The sequence below is a fragment of the Jaculus jaculus genome, chromosome 8 (genome assembly GCF_020740685.1).
Source record: "Jaculus jaculus isolate mJacJac1 chromosome 8, mJacJac1.mat.Y.cur, whole genome shotgun sequence".
NCBI classification, from domain to species: domain Eukaryota; kingdom Metazoa; phylum Chordata; class Mammalia; order Rodentia; family Dipodidae; genus Jaculus; species Jaculus jaculus.
The window spans coordinates 20006564-20030796 of record NC_059109.1 but is presented as its reverse complement, the minus strand read 5'-3'; the positions used below and the strand labels follow the sequence as shown (position 1 = coordinate 20030796).

Genomic DNA, 24233 nt, shown 5'->3' with positions numbered 1-24233 from the left:
TGAAGCCTAAGGACCCCAGTTCAAGGCTCGATTCTCCAGGACCCACGTTAGCCAGATGCACAAGGGGGCGCACACGTCTGGAGTTCGTTTGCAGAGGCTGGAAGCCCTGGCGCACCCATTCTCATTCTCTCTCTCTCTGCCTCCTTCTGTCTGTCATTCTCAAATAAATAAATTAAAATGAACAAAAAAAATTTAAAAAAATTGTAACTGCTAACATTTTGGTACCAATGCTCTCTTTATCTCTTAAAAACAGAATTTATGTATACACACGCACACATGCACACACACACACACACACACTCATCCTTCATCAACAAACTTTTCTTAAATGTGGCCATGCGCAATTTGAACCTCTAACTCTCTAAAACCCTATCACTAGCATGTGTGTCCCTCTGGCTTTTGAAGAGATGTTCTGTATGAAGTAAAATCCTGTTCCCCTTATAACTCCCAAACACTGGGCTTAGTTAAAAATATCAAATCCTGCTTTATATGACAGGTTTTCAAAATTCCAACTATGTCTTGCATTAAGAGGTTTTGTTTTGTTGGCTTCAGAATATTTTTTAAAGCAGTTGAGATATTATTTACATATTCCTAAAACTTGATGGTTTAAAGTACACAATCTTAGGATTTTTCAGTAAATTTCAGAGTTGTACACCCATCAGCACAATCCAGTTTTAGCATTTTTCCATCATTTTCAAACAATACCTCATGTTTTTCAACAGTAACTCACAGCCCAAGGCAATCGATGGCATAGTCTGTTAATGTGTGGGCCAAGACAATACTTTCTCCAATGTGGCCCAGAGAAACCAAAAGATTAGACAGCATCTATTTTAAGATATCAAGGTTAACGACTCCTTACATACTTCTTATCATTTAGTTCTACAGCACGGCTGTTTTCTCAGAATGAAACTTGCCCTCTTGCAGGGAGGAAAGAAGCTCATGCCCATTACAAGGTTCGTGAGGCTCAGAGAGTGACAACCACCCGACTGGGAGATAGCTCAGGCAGAACAATGTCCGCCTTACAAGTATGAAGACCTGAGTTTGATCCTCAAAGCCCACACTTAATGGGGGGGGGGGGAGCACTGTAATCCCAGAGGAGACAAGAGGATCTCTGGAGTGCACTGGCCAGGCTATTTGGTGATGTTGACTGACTCCAGGCCAATGAGACGCCTCACTTCAAAACAGTAAAAAGGTAGAGGCTGTTCCCAAGGCTGTCCTCTATCCTCTAAGTGCGCGCGTACACAGACGCACACACACACACACACACACACACGCACATACGCACACTCACGCCAACATGCCACTCAACAATACAACACGCACACAGATAAAGTTACATGCTTCACAAGTCCCCTCCTCATGGTTATGCTGGCAAAGCTGCCATTATCCTTGTGGGTTGGCTCTGGGCTTATGCGCCCACCTTTGAGTGATTCATGCTTCTTTAGGGACACCCAGCCAATGCAGGAAATTCACTGGCTCTCCCAGCTGGACCTGGGAAAAACTGCTTCTTCCTTTTGTCACTGGTGAAAAGACATGTGTTCAGGCCTCAGGAAGTCACACGGTGAGAGCAAAGCAGCCTTGGGAAGACTTCCCAACTACACGCAATCTTCATTCTCAGCCGGATCACAGTAGTTCAGTATTTATTTCGTTACGCATATTGAAGTCAGACATTTTCACTTGAATACCAAAGTTCCCAAACTTCTAATAAATAAACAGAAGGAATGTGTCCCATAACTTAAATGCTAAACAAATCATAAGACACACAAAAAGCCAGCAGATCCGCTAATCAGTATTTTAAGGGTGAGAACCCTGAGTTACTTCCTCACTTCACACACAAGAGCATCATCAGACCAGCGCTGAAGTCTTGTTGGGGTCTGCATATTTCACTGACGTGTTATTACACCTACAAGGGCAAATTATTTTACTGATATGAACTATGGCCTTATGCAAGCTTGTAATAGTCATGGATTTCTGAATTTACTTGAGATTAATCAAGCTCAAATGGAGTATTGCCTAATTTTCCTTCCCACAACAGGTTTTTTTTTTTTTTTTTTTTTTGGCTTTTTGAGGTAGTTTGCTCAGGCTAACCTAGAATTCGCTATGGAGTCTCAGGGTGGCCTCAAACTCACAGCGATCCTCCTACCTCTGCCTCCCAAGTGCTGGGATTAAAGGTGTGTGCCACATGCCCCGCCCTCAACAGTTTTTAAATGAAGTAAGATTATAGCTCAGTTAGACTTCAATTAAGAAGAATCCCAGGGAAAAATATGAAAATAATTAATACCATTACAATATATATTTTCTTTCCTAATATAGTTATATTTTCAGGAAAAATGATATTATTCTCGTTTACTGTAACAAGGAGTTAATGACGATATAAATGTAGAAATAAAGGAAATGGTGTAGGCATTACACAACCACTTAAATAACTTGAAAATTAATTGTGCAAATGTTTGTGACTGTCAAGAGGAAAATACATAATATGTCCCAGTTGTACAACATAATATATTCCATTTGCCCCTTCAAAAAGAATTCCATTTAAGTCAGGAAGTATACAAGACAATTGCCTTTACAGAACATGTAAACTAGACAATGATCAGTCACATTTGTTCTCGGAAAATAAAGAAAACATTTCTCTCTAGTCTCAACAATATTCCTCAAATCAAAATGGAATTTAGTATATCCCCAAAAAAATGCATTTTCAATTTATTCTCCAGCACATGGATAAAAAGTGATGACATGAGAAAGATGCTAAGATATAATTACATGTAACAACTCCACTGAGAATAAACACACAACATACATTAAATGGTCTTTTAGTTAAACTTATAAACCTCAACTTGACATTTTGGCTAGGAAGAATAAGTTTTATAGATATTTACATGCACTATCAATGAAATTCACATGTTAATTTTAGACTATATTATCAAAAGACTAATGTGAACATTTAGAAGCTTACATGGATACATGAAAACATCTCTGTATACTAAAAATAGTAATGAAAACATATTGTAGTTTCCCAGTATCTGCAGAGTAATGGCCACAGGTTCTATGGAGCTACAAAACTAGAGGAAGACTGATGCCTTTATAAAATAGGGTAACATTTGACTTTTTGATGTTGGCTTTCCTTATTGGGGTAAGGTGGAATCTCATAGTTGTTTTAATTTGCATTTCTCTGATGATTAGGGATGATGAACATTTTCTTAAGTGTGTGTTTGCCATTTGTATCTCTTCCTCTGTGAATTGCCTGTTCAACTCTGTGCCCCATTTTGTGAGTGGGGTATTTGTCTTCTTATTGTTTAGACTTTTGAGTTCTTTGTAAATTCTAGAGATAAGGCCTCTATCAGTTGGATAACCTGCAAATATTTTCTCCCATTCTGTGGGTATTCTATTGGCTTTGCTTATTATATGCTTGTCTGTAAAGAAACTCTTCAGCTTCATATGATCCCAATGGTTGAGTGACTATTTAAGAACTTGAGCCACTGGGGTTTTATTCAGGAAGTCTTTTTCCATTCCTATATCATGGAAAGTACTTCCTAAATTTTCTTCCAGTAGTTTTCGAGTTTCTGGTCTTATGTTAAGGTCTTTGATCCATTTGGATTTGAGTGTAGTGCATGGTGAAATGTGTGGATCAAGTTTTAGTTTCCTGCATGTGGTTATCCAGTTTGTCCAGCACCATTTCTTGAAGATGCTATCTTTTTTCCAGTCTATATTGTTTGGGCCTTTGTCGAATATCAAGTAGCTATAGTTGCTTGACCAAAAATCCGGGTCCTCAAGTCTATTCCATTGGTCTATACTCCTGTTTTTATGCCAGTACCATGCTGTTTTTATTACTATGGCTTTGTAATATAGCTTTATATCAGGTATGGTGATGCCACCAGAGGTATTTCTTTTGCTGAGGATATGTTTGGATATGCGAGGCCTTCTGCCTTTCCATATGAAATTTGAGATCATTTTTTCTATCTCTGTGAAGAACACTGTAGGGATTTTAACTGGAATTGCGTTAAATCTATATATTGCCTTTGGAAGGATTGTCATCTTCACAATGTTAATTCTGCCTATCCAGGAGCATGGGAGGTCTTTCCATCTTTTCAAGTCCTCCTCAATTTCTTTTTTGACAGTTTTTATATTTTCGTTGTATAGATCTTTTACTTCCTTGGTTAACGTTATTCCAAGGTATTTTATTTCTTTTGTTGCTATTGAAAATGGGATTATGTCCTTTATTTCTTTATGAGATTCCACCTTACCCCAATAAGGATAGCCAATCAAAAAGTCAAATGAAAATAAATGCTGGCAAGGATGTGGAGAAGCAGGGACACCCATTCACTGTTGGTGGGAATGCAGGATGGTACAACCACTTTAGAAAGCAATATGGAGACTCCTGAAAAAGCTGACTATAGAAATACCAACAGACCCAGTTATACCCTTACTGGGCATCTACCCTAAAACCTTCAAACCAAAGGCCAGAGAGATTTGCTCAACCATGTTTGTAGCGGCTCAATTCATAATAGCTAAAAGCTGGAATCAACCCAGATGTCCATCATTAGAAGAATGGATAACAAAGATGTGGTATATCTACACAATGGAATTCTATACAGCAGTAAGAAAAAACGACATAAAGAAATTTGAGGAAAAATGGTTGAACCTGGAACAGATCATTCTCAGCGAACTTACCCAGTCACAGAAAAAAAATCGACACATAGTCTCACTCATCTACAACACCTAACCTGAATCTACCCAAGATACCTTACATACCCATCAAGCACCTCATGGACTAGACAATAAGATGGATGGGAGGGCAGGGAGGGCATCGAAGGGTGGAAAACAGTAATCTGGACCCAAACGGCAATGGTACCATAAAATTCTACTTCCTAAAAGACAGACCAAATGGCTGAACATTCACTAGACCCTTACAGGAAACACCTGAACCACAAGACACTGGAGAGGGTAGGATCAAGACTAACCTAAATCTCCTACATCTTCCCTCCCTCCCTCTCCCTCTCTCCCCTCTATCTCTCTCCTCTCTAACTCTTGTATATTAGTTATCTTTTTCCTCAATTTCTTAGTGGACCTGACCTGTAACCCCCACTTCCAGCTTGGGCCTGCCATCCACAATGAGTTTTTGATCAGAGAAACCTACAAGGTTTCCCAAAACAATGACAGACTTCTATCAGAGTACTTGATGACCCACCAAAGGCCAGTGGTAAGACCCTATTACAGAAGACTCCATACGCAGCTGACACGTAAAATGGAATGACATGGCTGGAAGCCAGGAGAGTGTCAGTCCCCAAACAGTCAGCGCGTCTAGTGCCAGAAGGTGCTACATAGGCGACTGGGGGAAATGACCAAGATCTGTCCAAGCAACTCATTGTTTAACCTAATTAGCAACAAATAACCTGATGTGATGCCCACACAAGTGCAATAGTGGTACACAGCCATGGTGAGGAACCAATTGCTCTTGATTTGGCTAACTGATCCACTCAGTGGTACTAGACCCATAGCTGGAGCTGGGAAACAAGTCAGAACCATACCCAAACACAAGCCCACTCTACAATATCAAGCTACCATCAATCACGGGGTATAAGACGGCCTACACCTATCAAACTGTCTATCAAAAAAGTAAGTGTTATCTCAATTTTATGGGTGCTAACTTACTCTCCGTTGGAGAATCTGCTTCTCTTTTTCAGATAGATGCAGATCCTAAGGAGAGAGCTTTCCCAACATACCTCAAAAGGGGCCCAACTGAAACTAAGGACAACTGGCGAAACAAGCAAGGGTGATGTTTTCCTGTGAATTGGATACCAGCACAAAGGGGAAGGAGACCAACTCAGAGAAAAATCAACTCCTACCAAATCAGAGAGCCAGAGCCTCTGAGGCCCCCAACACCTCAGCACTGAAGTAGACCAAAAATGAACCCAACATGGCTCATGGAAATTTTGCAGAAGAGGGGGCGGAAAGAATGTCAGAGTCACATGTTGGGTCATGATTTGCAGAGACATTTATCATACCAATAACTGGGGGCTAACTCCACAATGCACGACCCATTTACATCAACAAGGAGGGTCCAATGGGAAGGGGTAGATCACAGATGAGCCTAAACAATGGTACCAAACTGCCTGTATTTACTGAAAAGAAAACTAATAAATTAAATTTTTAAAAAAAGCAAAAAAATAAAATAGGGTAACACAGAGCCGGGTATGAAGCACACCTTTGATCCCAGCATGCAGGAGCCAGAGGTAGGAGGATTGCTGTGCATTCGAGGCCACCCTGAGATTACAGTGAATTCCAGGTCAGCCTGGACTAGAGTGAGACCCTACCTCGAAAAACAATAACAACAACAAAAAATGTAGTATTTATATATAATCTCTATACATGCTCCATATGCTTTCAACCATTCCTAGATTAATTTCTACTACTATAATTCTACATAGACAATTATATACCACATGGTTTAAGAAATAATGATGAGTCTGAAATTGAACTAAGCCCATGGATGTGGAAGCCAACTGGATACCTGGGTACCAGCCATAAATACTTACCTTCATGGGTACCAGCTCTGTGGTAGCAAATATTAATAATAATTTATATCAATAAAGAATAGAAGCTTGCTTAAAACTATCACAGACAAATTATTATTTCTTCTTCCTATTTTAGATTACCAAAAGTCACATATATAGTGAATGACAGAAATAATTTCACCTCCAAATAGTCTGAGTATAAACTCTAAAAAATCAAACCTCTGATTTCTTTATCATAGTGTGTGTGTGTGTGTGTGTGTGTGTGTGTGTGTGTGTGTGTGTATTTCAGAAAGGAAGAGAGAAAGAGGCAGATAGACAGAAAGATCATACCAGGGCCTTTAACCATTGTAAATGAACTCGAGATGTATGCACCACCTTGAGTATCTGGCTTCATGTGGGTACTGGGGAGTCACACCAAGGACCTTTGGCTTTGCAGGCAAGATCCTTAACTGTTAGACCATTTCTCCAGCTCTATCACAGTCTTTCATAGATATCTCAGAACCCTCAGATTATTTTAATTTAGACCACAATAAAAAAATAAGTTAAAGACAACTTAAGCACATATCAAAATAGGGTTCCAATAATAGGGTGCTAGATTACAATTTAATGAACCATAGAAATGAAAGGATAGTCTTTAGATGATGTTTTAATAAATTGACAAATGGCTTTAGACAACTCAGATCATGCAGAAATGTAAACCTGTTGAAAGAGCACAATAGCTGAATTGATAAAGAGGAAAAAAATCTAAGTAGCAAATGCAGAAAAAGGGGTCAAGGGTAAAAAAAAAAATTTCTAAGTCAAATGTAAATAAATGGCTTCTTTTCTGTTAATATAGTTTAGTTTAGCACATGAAATTCACCTTCCCTCTAAGTCTGAAGAATTAACTATGCTGGAGGCAGAAGTAGGAAGATCGTTGTGAATTTGAGTCCAACCTCAGTGAATTCGAGGATCAGTCTATGAAACAATGTAAAAATTTCCCAAAGTTAAAGCCTGGCTATACTATGCATTACTACAGAAATTCTAACATAATAACCATAAGGCTAATTGCATTATAGTCGATGTATTATAATAAAGATACTATAAAAAGATTAAAAATTGATACTTGGGGACTGTGGTGGATTGAACGACATGTCCTTGAAAACATCATATGTTTTGGATGCTGGGTCCTCAGCTGATAGCTATTTGGGAGGTGGAGCCCTACGGCATGAGGTCTGTTGCTGGGGCAAAATTATGGGTATGACAGCCAGCTCCCACTTGCCAGAGCTCAGCTCACTCTCCTACTGCTGTTTGCTACCTGCTGAAGCAAGGTTACGTCCACCCTCTGCTCATGCCATGCTTTCCCCTGTGATCATGAAGCTTTCCCTCAAGACTGTAAGCCTAAATAAATAAACAAACTTTCTTCCTATAAGTGCTTTTGGTCAGGTGCTTTGGCCCAGCAATGAAAAGGAAACTACAGCAGGAACAGTATTTAATTAGGTGAAGTTTTTGTGTCAACTTGATCTATTTCAGAATCCACAGACATTCCTCCTGAGTGGGCCTCTGAGGTTGCTTCCAGGAAGGATGAACTTTAAAGAGGAACTCCTTCCCCAGAGTGGGGCTTTATCTAAGGAAGCTCTGGGAAAAAAAGAACCCCTCATCCCACAGGGCTGCTGGAGCTGCTTGCTGCCTTCCAGCCTGGACTGAAGACCAGCGGCTCCCCAGGACACCTCCAGGCCTTCAGTGCAGGATCGGGACTGCTGAGGCATCCAGCCTCATAGACTGAGCAGCTACTGGGTTCCTTGACCCCTGGGCTTGCAGACGGCTATTGTTGACTGCCTTAAGCTAATCCAATAAATTCCCTTTTAATATACTTCATTCTCTCAGTCTGTTCCTCTAGAGATCCCTGACTAATACAGTATATAACTATGATTGCTTTTCTTTTGGCATTAATGATGACATGTTTGTATAGTGTATACATGCATGAAAAGCCAGAGGAGGGGCTGCAGAGATGGCTTAGTGGTTCAGGCAGTTTGCTGCAAAGCCTAAGGCCCTGGGTTCAATTCCCCAGTACCTACATAAGGACAGATGCGCAAAGTGGCACATGCATCTGGAGTTCCTTTGCAGTGACTGGAAGTTCTTGCGTGTCCATTCCCCTGCCCCTCCTGTCTAATTTGCAATAAATAAATATTTGTTTAAGCCAGAAAATATTTGATGACCTCCTTTATTGTTCTTCGGTGTGTTTCCTTGGAAGACAGTTTCTTTCTGAATTTAACGCTGCTGTTCTTGGGCAGACTGGCTGGCCAGGGAGCCCCAGCTATTCTCCTGTTTCCCTTCCCAACACTGAACTGAGGTTCCCAGCACGTGTGGACATACCCCACTACACAGGCTGAGGTTACAGCATGGGTGGACACGCCCAGGCTTTACGTGTTTGCCTGGTTTGGAACTCAGGTCCATGCTTGGGCATCAGTGCTCTTATCTACTGAGCCATGTTCCTGGCCCCTGTGAAGATGATGATAGTGAGTTTAATTTCCCTTGCTGCTTAACACATTAATACTACTCTTATCCCACATAGAGAAGTTTCTAAGTAGAAGAAAAGCCCAAGAGCATTTCAATCTGCAGCTTCCAAAAATGACTCCAGGAATCTGAGATCTCTGCTTTCTATAACCTCAAGTTCCTCCAAAATTAAGAATTTGAACTTTGCTTTTGTAAACAAATTTCATTTCTCAAACTGATGAGAGTTCTCCCTTTTCACTTACTGGGAAAATGTTGGTCAACTGTGAGGGAAAAGTGTATGGCCCTATTCCCTGAGCAAAAAGATGCTTTCAGGGCCCAAAGAAGCATAAACAATTTGTCTTCCTATTAATAATGATACCAGAATATTATGCAGTCTGAGTTCTCTCTGCTGTAGGAGCTTCCCCTCCAATCCCCTTCCAAGGATTTCAGAAACCTATAAATTGTGTTTAAGTGATTGCCCAAATATATCCTTCACAACCAACTGACTCAAAATAGTATTTTACATTTCAAATTAGATTATTCATAGTATACTCTTCAGTTCTTTATTAAATCCACAGAGCTCATATCTACTTGTGGATTTCTACTTATTAACTCTTAGTAAAGAAAATTAATTCAGAAGGAGGGTTCTTTTTTCAAAAATGAAATAGGAAAATAAAGAGTGCCACAGCGAGGAAATAATATTTTCTACATGGTTAAGCTTCATCTTCAAACAAAATGCAAAACAAATCTGATTATGCTGTTAAAACGCAATAGCTCACAATGAGCCAACCCATTGCAGACATGGGTTAGAGTGGGACTTGGCAAGACAGAAGAAAACTACCCTGGCTATACAGCATTTTTACTACATGTTATAAGAATAACACGGCACAGGAAAAATACTGGTTAAGCCTAACTACCTCAATTTGCTTAAAATCACACATACTTTAAATAGCTAAAGACCTTGCATGTTTTCTTTAAAAGCATAATTGGAGAGTAATTTTGCAACACAATTAGTTTAGTACAAGAAAAAAGATTGCATAAAATATTGCTTATGACTTTTTAAACCTATTTTCCATGAAAACAATGGGCTTTAAAAGGGTAGTAGTACCATCTCATGAAATTGGTTTTTGTTTTCTTTTGTTTTGTTTGTAGTATGGGCAACTGAAGCCAGGGCCTTGTACAGGCTAGGCAAGCACTCTACCACTGAGCCTTACCACAGCCTAATGAGTTTTAATTTGGTAACTCACATTATTTTAATGACACCTCAAATATATCTTCAGCACAAATCATGCAAAAGGCAATTAAAGATACAAGGGGGTCTCTCCTATGCCCATAAAATAGTACAAGTTTGGAGTATTACTAAAGAATAATCATAAGCAGGAGTCATTTGAAAATTAAATAAGGAAGGGAAAGTACTTTGTGATTTCAAAGTTCAAATCCCACTAAAGACTGTGCTTTCAGATCCAATCAACAACAATAAGCTGCAAAGTATTCCATTCTTTCATTCTTGACTATGCACTGAAGGGAAAAGGTAGAAAAACAGAGTCATGCTTATTTGTAGGTGTATCATTGCCATGTTTGAGATCCTGGATTAAGTCTCCTTCCAGGAGCTAACTATTCTAAGTGCCCTCTTAGCTTACAATGGTCCGATCTCACACTGCCTTATCAACACTAAGGTTCTTTACTTAGTTTCATGACTAACAATGTCTACCACATGCACACACTCATATGCCTTAATCTCTGTAAGTTTAACATTTTAAGAAGATTTTTGAGCATCAACTAGGAGCAAAGTATTCTCCTAAAATTAAGAAATGCAACCATGAACAAAACCAAGTTCTTGAGAGTTCCAAAAAATAGTATATAGCACATCAATAAATGACTCCACAAACAGAAAAGTATAATCTTGTTTCAACTGGTTTGACATAAAAATGCACTGCATTTTATATCACAAAATATAAAATGTTTGAAACATAATTTTTAATTATATAGTCAAGTCATATACCTTTTATAAAATGTAATTTTAAGATTATGCTATTACAACTACAAAAAAGCTTTTGTTTCTTAAAAAGCCTATTGTTGTAATCCAGGTGTTGCAGTCAGCTACTCATTGCTGTGACAAACACCTAACCAGAAACAGCTGATAGCAAGAAAGGACTTATTTTGGAGTACAAACGTGAGGAGAAACTCCAAAATATGCCATCAACGGAGGCTGGGTATCACCTCCTGGGCAACAACAATTGGGCAATAGCAACAGGAGAATGTGCAAAACACTGGCAAGGGAAAGCTAGATAGAACACCCATAAGACTGCGGCCAACAACACACCTACTGCCGGAGGTTCCGCCTCCCACACTGCCATCAGCTGGGGACCTACCATTCAGAACACAGGAGTTTGGCGGGACACCTAATTCAAACCACCACACCAGAAACCATTTATTATGTGACTGTTCTGGACAAGGGCCATAACACCTTTGTTACTAATACTCCCCAGCCTCTGCTGCACTGAACAGCTGGTGACAATCCACAGATGTATGAATAGGTAACACTGACTCTGATACCTGAATGACACTTATTATATATCATGAAACATCACCCTTCTTTTGCTTTATTTCCCTCTAAAAATTTGAATATGACAGACAGATGACAGGCAGACATGGATAAAAACATTCTTAGTTGCATAAACTTGACAAATATGGGCAGATAAGCAGATGTGGCTCAAGTCAACCCTTGCTTCAGTCAAGGACTAATATCAAATTATATGCTGGTTAAGAAGAAATACAGATAATAACTTCTACACTTGTTCACAGAAGGAAAATGTGCTAGAATAATCAAAAGAAACTTTTCTGAAAAGTGCTGTGCTAGGAGAGGATCACTGACCTATATATAACAGCTACCTTGAAAATAGTGCCACCATAAACAAAACTACAGGATGCTGTGACGCACAGGGAACACAAACAACCTGATTTGTGTTTGTTTACCATGGAGTGGCTATCTACTATTCATTTTTAAAATTCAGGAAAAAAATGTGAGGGGATTCTATTCTCTCCTCATTATCCCAGAATATGACCTGGCCTGGAGTCCATAGCATATTCACAGAGGATACTTAATAAATTTAGAGCAATGTAATAGGCTGCAGTCTTACCCACTGTGACTGATGTCCTCATGAAAGGGGAATTTACACACAGACACACATGCAGGAAAGATGACACAACAAATCAACCCGCTCAAAGCCAAGGAGTCTTCAGGAACACAGGCAGATGTGAGGCAGAAAGGGACATTTAGATCTGCTCCTATATCCCCCAGAGAGCATGGCCCCTGTTCATACACTTGTTTGCATGTTTGATTCTTCGTTGAGATGGTGTCCTGTACAGTTTAGGATGGCATAGACTAGCCAAGGCTAAACTTTAACTCCTCATACTTCTGCCTCCAGATTCCAAATGATGGGATTACAGGTAAATATATGCCATCAGGCCCAGGTGAAATCCAGTAAGTTTCTGCTGTCCTACATTTAAGGCACTTCTAACTAAAGCCATAGGAAACTAATACAGAAACATGAAAACAGGAATTATGTTTTTCACTTTATATTTCCAATATTATAGTATACTCAAATAACATCGGCCATTGTTTCATCAACAAATAAAATACAAAGTCTAAAATAAAATGAGCCATTCACTACCTGTATCAATACTGAGTTGCTATGCATGGTATGTCTATAGAACCAGTGCTTTTTTGTCTGGCTTACTTCAGTGCTCTCTGGCTTGACCAAAGGCTAAAAGGCAGAGGGAAGGACTGCAGCATATATGCACCTATCTTGTCTCTAGCTACAAAATGAACATATCTTGAATGATATGTTGATGAGTCGTGGTAATTACTGGAACCTGATAATCACAATGTCTACAGGCTATCACTGCTCAGTCTAGACTGCTCCTGAGTGATCTAAGTCCAACTTTGCCATTTTCCCCAAGGCAGGCAGCAATGGTCACCAGAAGCTTTGTTAGATCCACGACATTCTTATTTTCTTTTCATAATGAACTTTCCCATTAAAGGGTAAAAGACACTGTTTTTCTTCAAGTTATGTGTTCATATTTTCCTTAAACATTTGGTTATATATGGCTTAAAGTACAACCATACTTCATTATGGGGGGGATGATTGAGGCATTGTTAGTGGAAGATACTCAAAATTAGAGTCAGGGGTTGGGGAGAAGGCAAAGTGGCCAGAGTTTGGACCTTCAGTACTCAAAGCTCCAGATGGTAGCAAGCACACTGGAATCTGAGAGCACCTGGAAAGACAGGATACAGCACAGGAGGAAAACTCACCACCTCACACAAGCCGGAGGTGAGAAGGAACACTCAAGGTTGTCTTCTGACCTCCACACATGCGTTGTGGCATTTGTACACACACACACACACACACACACACACACACATACACTGATTAAAATAACAAAATAAAAAAGTAATGTCAGACAGTAGTATCAAGGTTGTTATAGACTTTGCTTTTTATTTTAAGAATATTCAAGAATCACTTAACTTTATACAATATAGGATATTTTATGACTATTAAGAATAATTCAGGGCTGGAGAAATGGCTTAGCGGTTAAGCGCTTGCCTGTGAAGCCTAAGGACCCCAGTTCGAGGCTCAGTTCCCCAGGTCCCACGTTAGCCAGATGCACAAGGGGGTGCACGCGTCTGGAGTTCGTTTGCAGAGGCTGGAAGCCCTGGCACGCCCATTCTCTCTCTCTCCCTCTACCTGTCTTTCTCTCTGTGTCTGTCGCTCTCAAATAAATAAATAAATAATTTTTAAAAAAAAGAATAATTCAAATGACTTGCATCCTATGTTTTCAGAAACATCTCTGGAAATTTGACACTTTTTAAATTTATTTTAATTTATTTGAAAAAGAGAGAGAAAGAGGGAGGGAGAGAAAGAGGCAGATAGAGAGAATGGGCACTCCAGGGCCTTCAGCCACAGCAAACTCACTCCAGACAAGTGTGCAACCTTGTGCATCTGGCTTATGTGGGTAGTGGAAAATCAAACCTGGGTCCTTTGACTTCACAGGCAAGTGACTTAACTGCTAAGCCATCCCTCCAGCCCATGTGAGACATTTTTGATAATGTGAGTTCACCAGGAATGTTCACGAAGACCTACCTTTAATCCAAGTTTCTTTACATTTACCCAGAAGGTCAATCTAGGCTATAGCAGCTGTCACAGTTCCTCCTCTTCTTGACTCTTTTCAGCCTTCCCATTTACATAAACCCTTTACCTGAATCTTTTTCCCCAAAGCTCCACTTTCCATAATATATAGAATTAAATCAAAGTGGTAAGCTCTAAAGTAAACCACTAACTATAGTCCCCAAATTAAAGTGTCCTACAATGTTCTAAGATTAAACAAACAGAAAAAAAATGGCTTGGGAAAAATTACTTTAGATTTTTGGAGAAATGTATGAAAAAAAAAGACCTCCTTGTTAGTAAATTTAGAGGTAGATCAGGTATATATTTGGAGACTCAGATTCTATTGCTTTTTAAAAATGTGAAGTGGGGAGTTCTATAAGCAATCAATTACACATTATTTAGGGGTTTATTAGTGTTACCTTAAAATGTGGTGAAAGGGAACAGCACCTGAGCCTGCATGTCACCAACAGCAGTACCAGCACTCACCAGCAGTGCAAGTCCTAGGAAAAAGCTTCTCTTCATGGCTCTCAACAAAAGGGAACGGACAGAATGCCACACGGCTGGAAGGATGTTAGGGCAGCAGGAAAAGGACACTGCAGAGAGAGGAGGACAGGCTCTCAAGCTTCTCCGGCAGCATCGCTACAACGGACTGCCATGACACAATGCTACTTGGATGCAGTGCCTGTCATGGCTTTTCGCTCTTTGTTCTGATTGTGATTTGGGGAGCTTAGCGATGACCTGCCATGTATGGACCTCCACTGAAACCATTATACATGCAAGGGAATAGCCTGGAGGCCAGCCCAGATCAGAAAGATTACAGCTCAGGCAAACCAACCAGCATGGATTGCGTGTGTGGTGTGTAAGTGCAAAGAGAATGATGTGCTCAAATGTTCAGATGAGAAATATTGAGGACTACTGACCCTAAAGCATTTTTAAACACACACACATCACTCCTGGTTCCAGTCAAAGAAAGTCCAAAGCTATGTCACTGTTTAAGTTAAAAGTCATTTACAGTTCATTTCTATTTCACCAGTTTAAAAAAAATAATAGCCGAGAGTGGTGGTGCATGACTTTAATCCCAGCACTCAGGAGTCAGAGGTAGGAGGATTGCCATGAGTTCGAGGTCACCTTGAGACTCCATAGTGAATTCCAGGTCATCCTGGCCTAGAGTGAAACCCTAGCTCGGAAAAAAAAAAAAAAAAAAAAAAAAAAAAAAGTTTAGAAAAAGGAGATCTGCCTAGAACGTTGGCCAAATTTACAAAAGCACCAAACACGATGTCTTAGTATGCGGTCTTACTAGCTTCTCCTGTGTCTTGACTGGCTGTGAGCGAGCCTGCAGGACTAGATGCTCACATTATAATTTCAGGGCTGCTTATCAAAAGCGGTAACTGGAAACTTGCACGAAACTTGCAAGTGTGCAAAGAAGTAAACATCCACTGGAAAAAGCTCTGATTTACAGGGTGGCCCATTTAAAGCAGTTCCCATTTAATAATGTGGCTGTGTACAGGGCCTCTTTTAAATGGGCCACCCTGTATGAAGCTTAGGTCCAAGATAAAAAATGTCCTCCCTCGAGAATTTTTAAAAACCAAAAACACTGTAGGTTTAGTGGTTATTTTTAAGGTTTGAGATGGTTTCTTTGGACTCCTTTAGAACTGAAAAAAGATGGATACACATTTAAAAAATGAAATGTTACAACCACACATCTGTAATGAGAACCAGTGCCAGGGGGTATTTTTAAAGCAAATTAAAATGGTCATTTTTTTTAAACTTAGGCAAACAGCTGCTATACACACAGCGCACAGTAACTACTTTTCAGCAAACTTCAGAAGAAATTTCCTAATGAAGATTTATAGGATGTTCTGGGATTGATAATTACAGGCTCCCCCAAAAGATATGAATGACAACGTCAGGGCTATGGGAGTGAGGAACTTGCCCTCAGGCCTGGCATTTAGAGGGATGATGCACAGCACAAGGGCATGGGGCCCAGCTGTCTCCCTGGGCCTTTCCTCCAGTGTTCTCAGGGACTTTGCCAGATAACCAGCACCCAAGGTTTGATCACTACTGGACTTCAACTGTGTGTAGAGTGAGGACGGAAGTGAGAAAGGCCAGGCTTAAGAAAGAAAGTACACTGATAAAAAGAGATAATTGATTTTAAACATCCTGTGCCTGATGTGAATAATGCCATGTCCTCTCCAAAACCAAAAGGAGGAAAAAAGCAAGTAACAACTATGAACAGTGTCATCATTCTCCCTGCCAAACTCTTCATAGACATGAGACATCAGGAACCTATTTCATCACCACATCTCTGTGAGGTAGGCTCTATGATCACCACGTCAAAGATAAGGGCAAGGAGGCACCATTAACACATTAGTTATGTGCACGCCTCATAGAGTAAAACATGCTGATGCCATCCAAAGGGAAGCTTAGGTTTCACAGGGTGACAGTACTCAGAACACTTCCACATTAGGCTATCCCTCCTCTCAAAACAAATAAATAGAAACAAAGAAAGTAAAAGAGAGAGGGAGGGAGGGAGGAAGGAGAAACAAAAGAAAAAAAGAAAGAAAAGGAAAAGGAAAGGGCAGAAGAAAAGAAAACAGAACAGAACTAGAAAGCCCTGAGTGTTCCCTGGCAACACTACTGGGTTCAGGATTCGATTCTGAGCATGATGTCTGTGGTTCCTTACAAGAGAAGCAGCCACATTCAGAATCACCACAGGCCCAGGGATTCAACCAATCACCTATCTAAATTATTCAAAAAAAAAAAGTGAACAGTGGTGTGGGGGAGGGAGAGAGCGAGAGGAAAGAGAAGAGGGAAAAAGGGAAAGAAAGAAAGAGGAGGGGAGGGAAGGAGAAATAAGGAAAGAAGGGAAGAGGAGGGGAGGGAAGGTCAAGAAAAACTGAATCCATGCTGACCTTGTACAAACATTTTATTTCTTTGTCATTTTTCCCTAAACAATAGAGCGTAACCAGCAATATGGATGTATATAGTTTTGCATATAAGAGGTAACAGAGAAAAGGTTTCAAGTACACAGGAGTGTGAACATGGATGGCACCCCTTTGTCATGATGGTCAGCACCATCAGACTTTGGGATCCATGGGGTAAGTATACACAGGTTTCTAGTTACACTGTCCACAAATGTCTACGTCCACATATGCCATACGTGCCAGTTCTGGTGAAAGAAGCCATTAGTATCAAATTGTTACATATAAGCTGAAACTACAATTAGGTCTTTAAAGTTCAGAGGATATTTTTTAAAAGACATCCTTGAACATAAGAAATGATATAGGCAGTTGAGTTAGAAAACCAGACTGAGACCAATGCCAAGTATTCACTTCATACACACTGGTCAGTAGAATTCACTGGAATAACACAAAAATAATGAAGAAAAGGTGGTCTTATCCTTGTGTAAGTATAAATTGCATTTAACAATCAATGCTACGTAGTAAGCACCTAGTAAGAGTAATTTTTTAAGATTTATTTGTATTTATTTATTTGTTAGAGACTGAAAGGGAGAGAGAGAGAATGGGTGCACCAGGGCCTCTAGCCACTGCAAACAAACTCCACATGCATGCACCATCATGTGCATCTGTCTTACGTGGGATCTGGAGAATCAAACCTTAGGCTTTGCAGGCATGCACCTTAACTGCTAAGCCATCTCTCCAGCCCAGTAAGAGTAATTTTGCTCATTATGATCCCGCATGAGGAAATCAACAAAAATTATTACCCATTACTCATTAACATTTTTTTACTATTGTTTTGATTCCGTATTTTAATTGTTAGTAATAATGTTTCATTTGTTAAAACAAAAAGATGCATCAACAAGATGGGGAAGAGTACTGTGGAACACTGTAACCGGGGCATGATATGGTCATTGCACGCACAAAATCACAGTAGCTATAGTTACCTGTCCAAGTTTAGGTGCTTCAATAATTCACCAAGGATGGGAAGAGCTTGGGAAACCCCACACCTCCCGGATGCCACGGAGGAACAGTCAGCAGTAGTCATGGAGCCACTGGACAGTTCCCACTGAGTAACTTCCTTCCAGCCTATGCTCATGCAAGCAACCCTAAACTCAGAGAGTCACCAAATAAAAATGGGTATCACAAAATAGGACATGAACGTATACGGAACTTGTTGAGAGGAAGAAGGGACTCACTGAAAATGATGGGAGGGGCAACTGAGGTGTAGATGATGAAAAACGTATACGTATACATGTACATACATACACATGTATGAAATTGATAAAGAAGATTTTTTTTTTATTTTCTACAAGTGAAAGGCTAGAGATTGTGTTTTAATTTCTCAGGTGTGGTAACTAAAACTCAGAGGAGTGTAAGTGGAAAGTCAAGAATATATATACACATATACAGTAAGACTCAAACAACATGTGCCTTCCTATTACTACTTCCAGGTACTTTTATTAATAAGCAAAAAATATTACTTATTACAGTATGCTAAGAAAACTACACCTTTCCAAACCACTGTATAAAAGTTGTACCAGTGTGAAAATGCTCTGCAAGCTGCAGATGGTTCTACATAAATGTGCTCTCACAGTTATGACAAGCACCCACTAGCTGATGATAAGCAATGCTGAATACGTACTAGTGTTGTATAAGAAAGGAGGGTGGGTCAGAAGAATAGAAGATCAAAATTAGGATGAAACCCATAAGGTCAAAAAGGACAACCTGACTGGGCTGATGAGAATCTATGATTAAGATGGGTCCTTCTAACTTCCAAAAATATATGAAATACACAAAGTTTTCTCATAAAATTATGAGCTATTTTTTTGCATTAGAATAACTGATTGAGAATTTTTTTTTAATGAATCACAGAAATACAAGTAGAACTAAGGGGTAAGACTGAGATTCTAGGTTATGTGTTGAGGAAAATTATCCCAATGGACCTGGGAGCAGGCTAAGGAGGCACTTTTGAAGAACATGTACATGTCTGGCCACTCCACCCACATATTTGTACATTTCCAATTATGAAATAGAACATATACATCAAATAATTGGTCTGACAATTAAATTGAAAAAAGCATACAGTCAGGGCTGGAGAGATGGCTTAGCGGTTAAGCGCTTGCCTGTGAAGCCTAAGGACCCCGGTTCGAGGCTCAGTTCCCCAGGTCCCACGTTAGCCAGATGCACAAGGGGGCGCACGCATCTGGAGTTCGTTTGCAGAGGCTGGAAGCCCTGGCGCGCCCATTCTCTCTCTCTCCCTTTATCTGTCTTTCTCTCTGTGTCTGTCGCTCTCAAATAAATAAATAAAAAATATTTTAAAAAAAAAAGCATACAGTCAAGCTCATGTATGTATGGATTCACCAAAGATTATTATTCAGTTCTATTATGTTTATATACAATACTGTCAAAAGATTTTTAATATGATTATATTTAATTAAAAAGACCTAATAATAAGGTAAGTTTAAGAAAAAATAATGCCAACAGTTATAGTTTGAAATAACATGTGAGGAAGGCAGTTAATTAAAAATCTTAAGCAATGTATTTATAATTCCTCACATGATTGTCTAACACAAGGGATTTAACAAATTGCTTGACATACACTCAAATGGCCAATATAAGAAAGCCCATGACCAATAATTATACTACTAAGCTATGCAGAGCTTCAAAAAATAGCTCATGCTATTTGCATACAGAACTTGTTTCCCCTGGTGTCTAAGACGAGCAGAAACCAAAGGAACCCACATCCTAAGCCACAGAATATAGCCACCTGGCCTTGTTCTTATCCAATGGTGACAAAAATCCTTTCAATTCCCTCATAGCATGTGGACATCCTCAACATTTGTATAGCATTTTTTTAACTAACAAAACTCTTCCTTCCTGAGTTTTAGAATGGTCAGAAGGTCCAATGCAAACACATTTAAAAGGAAGGGCTTGGTGTCATAAAATTCAAAATATCATCTTCCTATTTTCCTATATTTGTCCCAATACTCATATGGTTCAGTCTGATTTCAAAGAGCTTCTCGAAGTGGGCTTGGTGATACATGCTTAGAATCCCAGCATTAAGGAGGTTAGGGTAAGAAAATCACACGTTCAAGGCCAGATTATGCCTTGACTAGCCAGACCCCAACTTTGGAATTTATGGTTATAAATGGTTATCAATATCAGGTTTTGGAGTATTTATCATTCAACCCCCAAAAATATTATGAGTTTTCTTGACACCAGGAACAATTTTTTAAGTTCTGTTACTGAAATTATAAACAAGTGTGAATATATATTTTAAAAGAATGCCATTCTCTTAAAGTATACGGATTTTAGAATGATTTTTTAAAAGTGTTGTATTTCTTCCCCCAGGGTTGGAAAAATGGCTCAATGGCAAAAGCTCTTGCCACACAAGACTGAAGACCTGAGTTCTGACCCTGAGCCTCATGGTAGAGGCAGAAATCCAGGGATACTTTGGTAATCCCAACATGCCAACAGTGAGAGGAGAGGTGCTGACAGGAGAATCTAACACTTTGGTTACAGCACTCAGAGAAAGAAATGTGGAACTGAGCAAGAAGCCTTGTCACTGCGGGCTAGCTTTCTTATTGCCACATATGCAAACAGCTGGGGAGAGAAGTCATCAACAGACCTACACTGTTACTAACCCTGTGTATGCCACAACTGGCCTTGAAGGTACACTGTACCCACTGGTATAACAGTGGCATGAATGCTATGGGAGTAACCAGTAGCTTTTTTATTAGACTTGAGGCTTTCTCCACAGTACTAAACTGTTGCCTGGTACTGAAAACCCGGTGAAAGCCTATGGCTAGGGGCAAAGGCCCTGATGGGGTGGGAGGTACTGCTTATAGCCTTACCAGTCAGCTTCTTTCTGAAATAGCTTGATTACTACAGAGAGACATAACTGGACAAATTGTCAGGAATACATGACTACTATGTGCTCAGGTCTAAACAGGACACCTAATCCACCCCCTGCAAGGTTCAGGGAACCGTGTGGAAGAAGAGGTCCAAGGAGGATGGGGCTGTGGCTATGGCACAGCTGCTATACTGAGTTAGTGTGGTTTCTTGCACAAGATCAAGCCTTCAATAGTTCACACCCAGGAACAACTCAGGGCACATAGGTAAGGGCTGCTGGGAGAGGGGATCATGCTCTTCAGTGTTGTAGCCATTCAGAAGTTGCCCATTCTCTAGTAAATGCACACGCAAACCACCCTGACTCACCTCCACGGGTCAAATGGATTAAAAACAAAACAAAACAAAACAATACCTAAAAAAACAAAAAAAAAAACAAAAACGAGGGCCATAGAGATGCTCGGCAGTGAACGTGTTGGCCTGCAAGGCCTAATGACCAGGGTTCAGTGCAGATACACAAAGTAGCACAGTATCTGGAGGATTTTTGTTTTTGTTTTTGTTTTTGGTAGAGGCCTAGGTGACACTATTCACTCTTTCTTTCTCTTTCTCCTTGCAAATAAATGAATAATTTTGTTTAATTATGAAAGTAGGATGGGGATTAATTGAGAAGAAGGGTTTTCGCTTGTGGAGGGTCAATAAGGTCAAGCTACATTACATACATATGGGAAAGTGACAAAAATTAAGATTAAAACAAAGTAATTCCATGGTTATAACTGATCACTGGTTTGCTCAGGAAAAACTACTGAGCTAAAGAAATTCAACTTGAAGTAATCTGTGATGACAAATAAAAGATCTTTACAATGATTGAGATGGGGAGGTAATATGATGGAGAATGGAATTTCAAAGGGGAAAGTGTCAGGGGGGAGGGAGGGAATTACCATGGGATATTTTTTTTTATAATCATGGAAAATGTTAATAAAATTTAAAAATTAAAAAAAATAAAAGATCTTACGAAAGTATTTCTTCTGCTAAAATCCCTAGTTAGAAGCTTCATTTTTCTTTCAAGCACATAGATGAGTACTCGATCCTACCAGATTTGTATCTAACATTGTACAGAGGTGTTTGAATATAACAAATGGAAAGGCTTAATAATAATTACAGTAGTATGTGGTTTTAAAAACGGCAAAACAGAATCCATTTTAATATTTTAAAATGTATTATTTTAAAACGTAGTGATTTGCAAATCATTTTACAAAAATCAATATATTTACTATCTCATGTATTAGGCAGCAACCCCTCATTGTGTTCAGTGAGTCTCCTCCCTGGCTACATATCAGGATCACAGACCCGAGAAACATCCCAGTGCCAGAACCACAGTCTCAAGAGACTGTGAGTAAGTTCGTCTAAGAGGGACTCAGGAATTCATTCTTTTTAAATGCTTTTTAGGCAATTTAATGTATAGCCAATGATGACAATATGTATTCCATATAACATTATAAACTCTGTTGTATTTCTTGTTTTATTATTGACCAGTAACAACTCAAGGAAGGAATGGGTTTATTCTAGGTTGACACTTGTACAAGACATAGTCCATTACGGCAGGGAAGGCAAAGATGCTCACATTGCAATGTAGCTAGAGTCAGGAGGTAGAAAGTGAACAGGAAGTGAGGCTGCGCTATAAAACTTCAAGGGCCACCCCAAGTGACCAACTTCCTCCAGCAAGGCTCCATTTCCTAATGTTTCTACCACCCTCATAAATGGCACCAACAACTAGGGACCAAATGTTCAGTCACATAAGCCCATGAAAAGATACTTGACATTTAAGTCTCAAAATCTGTACTTCTAAACCTTCTAAAAGATGTTTTGTACAACTGCTTTATAATCCCAACATAGTCACCAACTCTAATCTACAACTTTCCAGCCTCAAAATTAGAATAAGGGCTGGAGAGATGGCTTAGCGGTTAAGCGCTTGCCTGTGAAGCCTAAGGACCCCAGTTCGAGGCTCAGTTCCCCAGGTCCCACGTTAGCCAGATGCACAAGGGGGTGCATGCATTTGGAGTTCGTTTGCAGAGGCTGGAAGCCCTGGCACGCCCATTCTCTCTCTCCCCCTCTATCTGTCTTTCTCTCTGTGTCTGTCGCTCTCAAATAAAAAAAAAAAATTAGAATAAATTGAACTTGACAAATTATAGTATCTGGGGAAATATCATCTGAGTTTGGCTAGAACAGTGGCTCTTGGACCCCAGAAGGAGAAATCACAGCTCACAGCTACATTGTAACTTTCAAGCTGAGTACAATCATCTTAGAAGACCTGACTTCTATAAAAACTAATTTGCTAAAATAGTTACTTTTGGCATTGCTAAGAGAAGGACGATGGGGAGATGGCACTTCTGCGTGGAGATCAGAGGAAGAGATTGAGCAGCCGTCAGCCACTTCTTCGAGTACGGCTTGGTGCTACCGGCCCTGGTAGAAACCTTCCTGTTGCCCACCACAGAGAGTCTATATTTAGAATTCACTAGGAACGTGCAGAACCACAGACAATATTCTAGTATGAATGCCTGCCATACAGCACCTTCCAAAAAGCTAGGGAGAAAAGGAGAAAACGACAATAGACCTGACGACCAGGAAAGCCGAGGAAGGCGCTAATGGCTAGTTGAGTTTCCCCATAGAGAAAGGTAGTTAAAAGTAAAAAGAAATTTAAAAAATGGGTCCTTGAACTCAAATGCAACAGAAGGAGGCAGCACTCGTTGTGGCTGACTGTCCACCACCACTGCTGCACCCCAGAATTCCAGTGGAGTACGTCAACAGATACCAGCTGCACTGGAGCTCACGCTCTCGCTCCCACTGAAGAGGGTGACTGAGTGGGCTCATTCTCTAGTCACCAGTTCCACATCCAATGACAGTTTGCTATTCCACTGACCAGACTGACCAAGCTACACTATTTTCCAACTATGCATGGCAATACTGGGGACAGTTATATGGATTCCACCTCTTTTCAAGTGCAGGATTATTATTGGGTACCTTTGTACACACCTGTTCAGATTGCAGCACATATATGCACAATTAAAATGACTTTATTTGCCTGCTAAGGTACCAGAATCAATGCATCCATATGAGATGACTGAGACACACATTAGAACGATCATTAGACACACATTAGAACGATGGAAAGGACCTCCTGACAGGTGAGTTGCTGTTCAAGGCTCTGCTGCCTCCTTGGTGGCCCCACCCAGTACTTGAACACTAGGCCTTCTTAAATGAAAAACATGGAC

At 39.9% G+C, this 24233-nt stretch overlaps 1 protein-coding gene across 3 annotated transcripts in view; it reads right to left on the bottom strand.

The window, feature by feature from the left end:
* Supt3h (SPT3 homolog, SAGA and STAGA complex component) overlaps positions 1-24233 on the bottom strand; it is a 400501-nt gene that overhangs the window by 217339 nt on the left and 158929 nt on the right. The window lies entirely within an intron of this gene.